At 40.4% G+C, this 6473-nt stretch overlaps 1 non-coding gene across 1 annotated transcript; it reads left to right on the top strand.

Moving 5' to 3' along the window:
- Positions 1-2634: 2634 nt before the first annotated feature.
- TRNAK-CUU (transfer RNA lysine (anticodon CUU)) lies at positions 2635-2707 on the top strand. The gene has a single exon. It is a non-coding gene; the product is annotated as a tRNA-Lys (tRNA).
- The last annotated feature ends 3766 nt before the right edge of the window (positions 2708-6473 follow it).

Here is a 6473-nt window from a genome sequence, read left to right as displayed (position 1 = left end):
CACAGAGTCAGACACGACTGAAGTGACTTAGTAGCAGCAGCAGCAGCAGGTGGTCATGAATTCATGAGCTCCTTAGAGACCTCTTTAAGTTCTCCCTTTTCTAGCCTTTCCTCTCTCACTCTCATCCCTTGTCTTCCCGCTTTCCTGTATTTTGTAGATGAAGAAACAGAGACCCACATTAAAGAGGTGACTTACATAAAGATTAAAATTCCATAGGAACTTCCTAAAGAAATTACATGTAGAACTACAGCCCACCAGGCTCCTCTGTCCATGCAATTCTCCAGACAAGAATACTGGAGTGGGTTGCCATTCCCTTCTTCAGGGATTGAATAAGGGGCCCAGGGATTGAATAAGGGGTTCTCGCATTACAGGCAAATTCTTTACCATCTGAGCCATCAGGGAAGCCCAGAATTACTATATGATCCTGCAATTTCATTTCTGGATATACACCCCAAAGAACTGAAAGCAGGGAATTGAACAGATATTTGTACACCAATATTCAGAGCAGCATTACTCACAAAAGTTTGCCTTTTGTGAGTAATGCCCAAATGCCCATCAACTGATGAATGGATAAGCAAAATGTGGTATATCCATGAGATGGAATATTTATTCTGCCTGAACAAAAAAGGAAATTCTGATATATGCTGCAACATGGATGAACTTTGAAAACATTATGCTAAGTGAAAGCATAGACACTAAAAAGCTATGACACAAAAAGATAAAATATTGTGTGATTCCACTTACATGTGGCACTTAAAGTAATCAAATTTATAGAGACAAGCAACTTCCCAGTGATCCGGTGGCTCAGCCCCTGGGCTCCTGGTGCAGGGGACCTCGGTTCAACCTCTGGTCAGAGAATCAAATTCCCACATGCCATGACTAAAGATCCTGCATGTTGAAACTGGAAGATCCCATGTGCTGCAACCAAGACCCATCGCAGCCAAAAAAAAAATTATAGAGACAAAAAATAGAATGGTGGTTACCAGGCGCTAAGGGGAGAATGGGGAATTGTTTAAAGGGGACAGAGTTTCAATCTGGGAAGATGAAATCATTCTGGAGTAGGATGGTGGTGATGGTTGCACAACAATGTGAATATATGATGCCACTGAACTGGACACTTAAAAATGGTTAAAAGAGTAACTTTTATGTTTACTATAATTTTAAAAAATGAAACACACACACACAGTACAGGACGGCACCCAATCAAGAGTTACATATTGCCTCTTGGTGGCTCAGACGGTAAAGCGTTGTTATGGAAAATTTCCCACCTTCTGATTTTGTGCTTCTGTTTCTTTGTGCTGTCGTTTGTCTGGTTCCTCAACTCTCTTTATTTCCTGCAGATTGGAATTAATATCTAATGGTTGATGTGCCTGAGTGCTCAGCTGCTTCAGTTGTGTTCAACTGTTTGTAACCCTATGGCCTATAGCCCAGCAGGCTCCTCTGCCCATGGGATTCTCCAGGCAAGAATACTGGAATGGGTTGCCAGGCTCTCCTCCAGGGGATCTTCCAAATCCAGGGATCGAGCCACCCCCTCCCTCTCCTGCTTCTTTTGCATTGCAGGCAGATTCTTTACCCACTGAGCCGCCTGGGAAGCCCCAGTTGATAGGTCCAGGTAAAACATTTTTTTGGCTATAATAATTACCATTGATCTTCTGTACTTCAGATTATATGACCACTGAAGACACAGTCTGCTGAAGGTTAGTAAACCACTAGCAAAACTCAAGATTACTTTCTCAGCGTGGTCTCCATGTTACACTTAGGTTATCCCCCCTGCCCCTAGAAGGTAACCCATGTAGCCCCAACCATTTAACCTCGATGGATAAGTCCTCTTTACAAGGGTTTGCAGATTTCTGCTTTTTCTAATCCTACATTTTCCCCCTACCCTAGAGAGAAGAGCACTCTCTCATCAACTGGGACTCCTGTTACTACCAGAAAAGCAGAATAAATCTTTAATTCTTTTCGTTTTAGTGTGGAGAGGTTTGCAGTAATGGGCACTTCCCACACAGAGGTGCTATCATACTGAAGGACAAATGTCTTCACCTTTTAGTTGTGTGTGAGCAAATGCCATAACTAATTCAGTTAATTTCTGAGACTACGTTAGCTTTTACACCGTCTATAATTTTGTTGAACCACCTTCGCGCCACAGAAAAGTGCCAGACATCTCAAAGCCACCGGGGGCCGTGAGAGGCCAGCCCGCTCTACTGCTGTGCGTTGTATTCTGATTTTCTCTGGAAGGTACGCAGGACGTTCCTCCGAGCCAGTGTTGTGTCTGGCCACGGAGGTGTTGAGGATATTCCGGGTCCCCCGGCTGCAGGGGTGAGCGCTCTGCCAGCAGAGGTCTCCCGGATAAACAGCAGGCACCCTACGCTCACTTCCGCTTCGGCGTCGTTTGCATCAGTCCGCTTCATCGCTGACCGCTAGAGGGCCGTTTATATACATTTTTAAATAGTAAAAGTTTCCGTGCACACAATCAGAAATGAAACACAGTGTTGAGAGTAGTTAAAAAATAAAATAAAATAAAATAAAACTTTACCGAAAAAATTATGAGAAAGAAATTTAAATGCAAGCCTTGAAGCAGGTTAAAATAATCTTGATATTTCTGAAAGAACCCAAGAAAAGAATAGGTTCTCAACTGCCCGGCTAGCTCAGTCGGTAGAGCATGGGACTCTTAATCCCAGGGTCGTGGGTTCGAGCCCCACGTTGGGCGGTTGATTTAAGACATCTTTCCAACACGCTATCGGTTCTCACCATAAGAACTGACTTCAATCCCAAGATTCTTGTTTTCAAACAATAGATTAAAAACTACTAAAACTGAAGAAGTTAAAAAAAAAGGGAACACTGAAACTAGAAAACAATTTCAGATTATAAATACACAGTTAAAGAGTATATGTGTAGAGAAGTATTTGTTACTGAGTGGTCTATTTGAAAGGCAGTGGAATGCCAAAGGTTAAGAGATAGAGGACATGAAAAATTAATGAAATTGTAGGGTTGAAGTGATCTCTGTCAAAATGTTTGAAGGGCACAGTTTTAACTTTATGCTCTGCCATACGCGAAAGTTGGTTTGGATATCAGCTTTGATTCACAGGGTTTCTTATGCATGTTAATTTCATATCCTTGAATTCCTCTAAGTAAATTAATTTACTTTGGCCTATGGGAAGGGCTTGTGGTTTTTATGGGCTATTTAAACCACTGTGGTTTCTCTGGTGGCTTAGACGGTAAAGCGCCTACTCTCAATGTGTGAGACCCAGGTTTGATCCCTGGGTTGGGAAGATCCTCTGGAGAAGGAAGTGGCAACCCACTCTAGTACTCTTGAGGAGCCTGGTAGGCTACAGTCCACGGGGTTGCAAAGCCTCAGATAGGACTGAGCGGCTTCACTTAAACCACTGTAAGATTGTTTTAGTGATTAGTTAATCAGGTAGCTGTTGTGGACAGACACAGGACTTTCTTAATCCTTTCTTTTTCCTAAGTTAGTGATCCAAACTGCAGCAATTTTGAGTGCTGAGTGATAGTCGCTCAGTCAGAATCTTTGTGACCCCATGAACTGAGGCACCAGGCTCCTTTGTCCATGGAATTCTCCAGGCAGGAAAGAATACTGGAGTGGGCTGCCATTTCCTTCTCCAGGGGATCTTCCTGACCCAGGGATCCTGCATTGCAGGCAGATTCTTTGCCATTTGAGCCACCAGGGAAGTATGTGTACATATATATTGTGTATATACATGTATATGTACGTATAACTGAATCAGTTTGTTGTATAGCAGAAATTAACACAACACTGTAAATAAGCTATAACTAAAAAAAACAAAACAAAACAAAAAACCTTCAAACAAGTAATTATCTTTTCATTACTATGTTTCCCTAAAAAAACTCAGTTCCTCAGGTCAAACCTTTGCTTTTACGTTCACAGCTGAAAATTCTTTTCTTGTCTTAAATATTTTCCATCATTCCCTGCAATTCTCAAACGTTCTCCACAATGACCATATGTTATTATCATTAATTCAAGATACAGTTTCAAGCTTTGGAAGAAACACATGGAAAATTTCACAATAAAAAATGAAAATCCCTAAATACTTCTGTTATTACAAAGGAATATCTAATCTCTAGGTGATGGGAGGTGAAGTAGAACTTTTAAAAAGGCAACTTGGCCAGAGAAAAAGCAAACTAGTAAATTGATGAGGAAGTCAATGAAGATATGTTTACTTTTAAATATACATCCATTTTTTAAATTGAAGATCATTGTTATGGGTTGAATTTGAGTCCTCCTGATATTCATATGCTGGAGTTTTAACCCCTAGTACTTCAGAATGTGACCTTATTTGAAAATAGGGTTGTTACAGATGTAATTAGTTATGAGGTCATATCAGAGTAGAATGCATTTTTGATCCAGTTTGACTGATGTCTTTATAAACGGGGGAAATATGGACACCCATGCACACAGAAATGCTCATCTAGACACATGGGAGAATGCCGTGTGAAATAAAGGCAGAGATCAGGGTGGTATGTTTATAAGCCAAGGGATGCCAAAATTTGCCGGCAAACAATTAAAAGCTAGGGGAAAATCCTGAGACAGATTCTCCCTCAGGGCCCTCAGAAAGAACCAAACCTACCAAACACCTTGATCTTGGATTTCTAGCCTCCAGAACTGTGAGACCACATTTGGTGTTTAACCATCCAGTTTGTGGTATTTTGTTATGATGGCCCCAGGAAACTAACACGATCAGTGTTCTTTTGGCAGGTGATTTTGATTTTAAATTTATTTCAGTATACCTTATATTAAGCAGCTGTCATCATCGTCATTTCCTTTCCTTTAATTTCCAAAGCTGTAGGAAAACAATGGTTTGTATATGGACCTACATTCAGCTCAAGTGAGGATATTATGATCACAGCTCCTTCAGAAGTAGCATTTAGAAATGAATGCAATCTCAAACAACATTTTCTTATTGTTGACTGGTGATTTATTATGTTGGCTAATGATTTATAACGGTTTGTACCAAAAGAATGTTTTCAAAGATATACTAAATTAAACACATTTTAATTCCATGGGAGAACCATGGAATACTTGGAGACTTTATATTTAATTATTCAATAAATAAATCATTTTAAGAAAATGTGCTAATTCTCAGTGGTCCAGTTTTTTCAACAAATGGCAAGAGAGAGAGAGAGAGAATGAATTCAATCAAATGAAATCCATGGACTGTGTTTGGATCCTGATTTGAACCAACCAGTCATAAGATTATAATGTGACGCACACAATAGAATCAGAAGATCACGTGAGACAGTGCTGGGAATCTGAACACTGACTGGATACTTGAAGATATTAAGGAGCTATTTTTAAATGCAATAATGGTATAATTGTGTTTTTGAAAAGCCCTTATTTTTTAGAGATATGTACTTACTTGTTTAGGAATGAAATAGACATGATATTTGGAATTTGTGTGTATTTTGGTGGGGGTGGAATAACTGGGTACCAAAGACACAAGATTGGCCATACGTTAATAGCTATGGAGGCTCAGAGAGGAGTATGCCAGGGTTCATTGCACAGTTCCCTTTACTCTTGTTTATAGTTTTAAATTTCCATCATTTACATACTGTCTCATTGCACAAAAATGAAAGTATCTTAACCTCCTTAGACCAGTGATCAAATTTAGCATCACTAATGAGATAACCAGACATCATGTGCCTCCTGATATGTTGCAATGAGAAGTGCAGAGCATCACCTATAAATTATTCTCATCAAAAACACTCAACTTAGATCTAATCGAGTCTTTTAGATGTGACTTCAGTTTACAGGAAACATAGGAAAAGAGAAATGAGTTCAGTAACCCCATGAGTTAACAGACAAATGCAGATTGTCAGACGTTCAAAAGAATCAGGTTCTTCAAAAGGCAAATGTCATGAACTGCAAATAATAAAGTATATGTGTGTGGGTGCATTGTTTTTTGTGTCAAGGGCTCCCTCTCACTCCTGTGGCAGTCCAGTGAAGCCAATGAACTGTTTTTCCAGAATGCTTTTAAATGTATAAAATATAAAAACGGGATTATAAAGAAAAACAATGATATTGAAACTGTTGTTCTTGCTTAGTTGCTGAGTGGTGTCTAACTCTTTGCCACCCCATGGACTGTAGCCCTCCAGGTTCCTCGGTCCATAGGATTTTCCAGAGAAGAATATTGGAGTGGGTTGCCATTTCATTCTCTAGGGGATCTTCCTGACCCAGGGATCTAACCTACATCTCCTGCATTGGCAGGTGGATCCCTTACCACTGAGCCATGAGGGAAGCCCTGACACTGATGTACAGCTATGGAAACATTCTAAAATATGCTATGGTAAGGTACACGCTTCACTTGGGTGGCTCAGTGGTAAGGAACCCGCCTGCCAACGCAGGACATGTAGGTTAGGTTCCTGGGTCAGGAAGACCCCCTGGAGAAGGAAATGGCAACACACTCCAGTATTCTTGCCTGGAAAGCCCACAAGGACAG

The sequence above is a fragment of the Ovis canadensis genome, chromosome 18 (genome assembly GCF_042477335.2).
Source record: "Ovis canadensis isolate MfBH-ARS-UI-01 breed Bighorn chromosome 18, ARS-UI_OviCan_v2, whole genome shotgun sequence".
NCBI classification, from domain to species: domain Eukaryota; kingdom Metazoa; phylum Chordata; class Mammalia; order Artiodactyla; family Bovidae; genus Ovis; species Ovis canadensis.
This window is presented reverse-complemented; position numbering and strand designations above follow the sequence as displayed.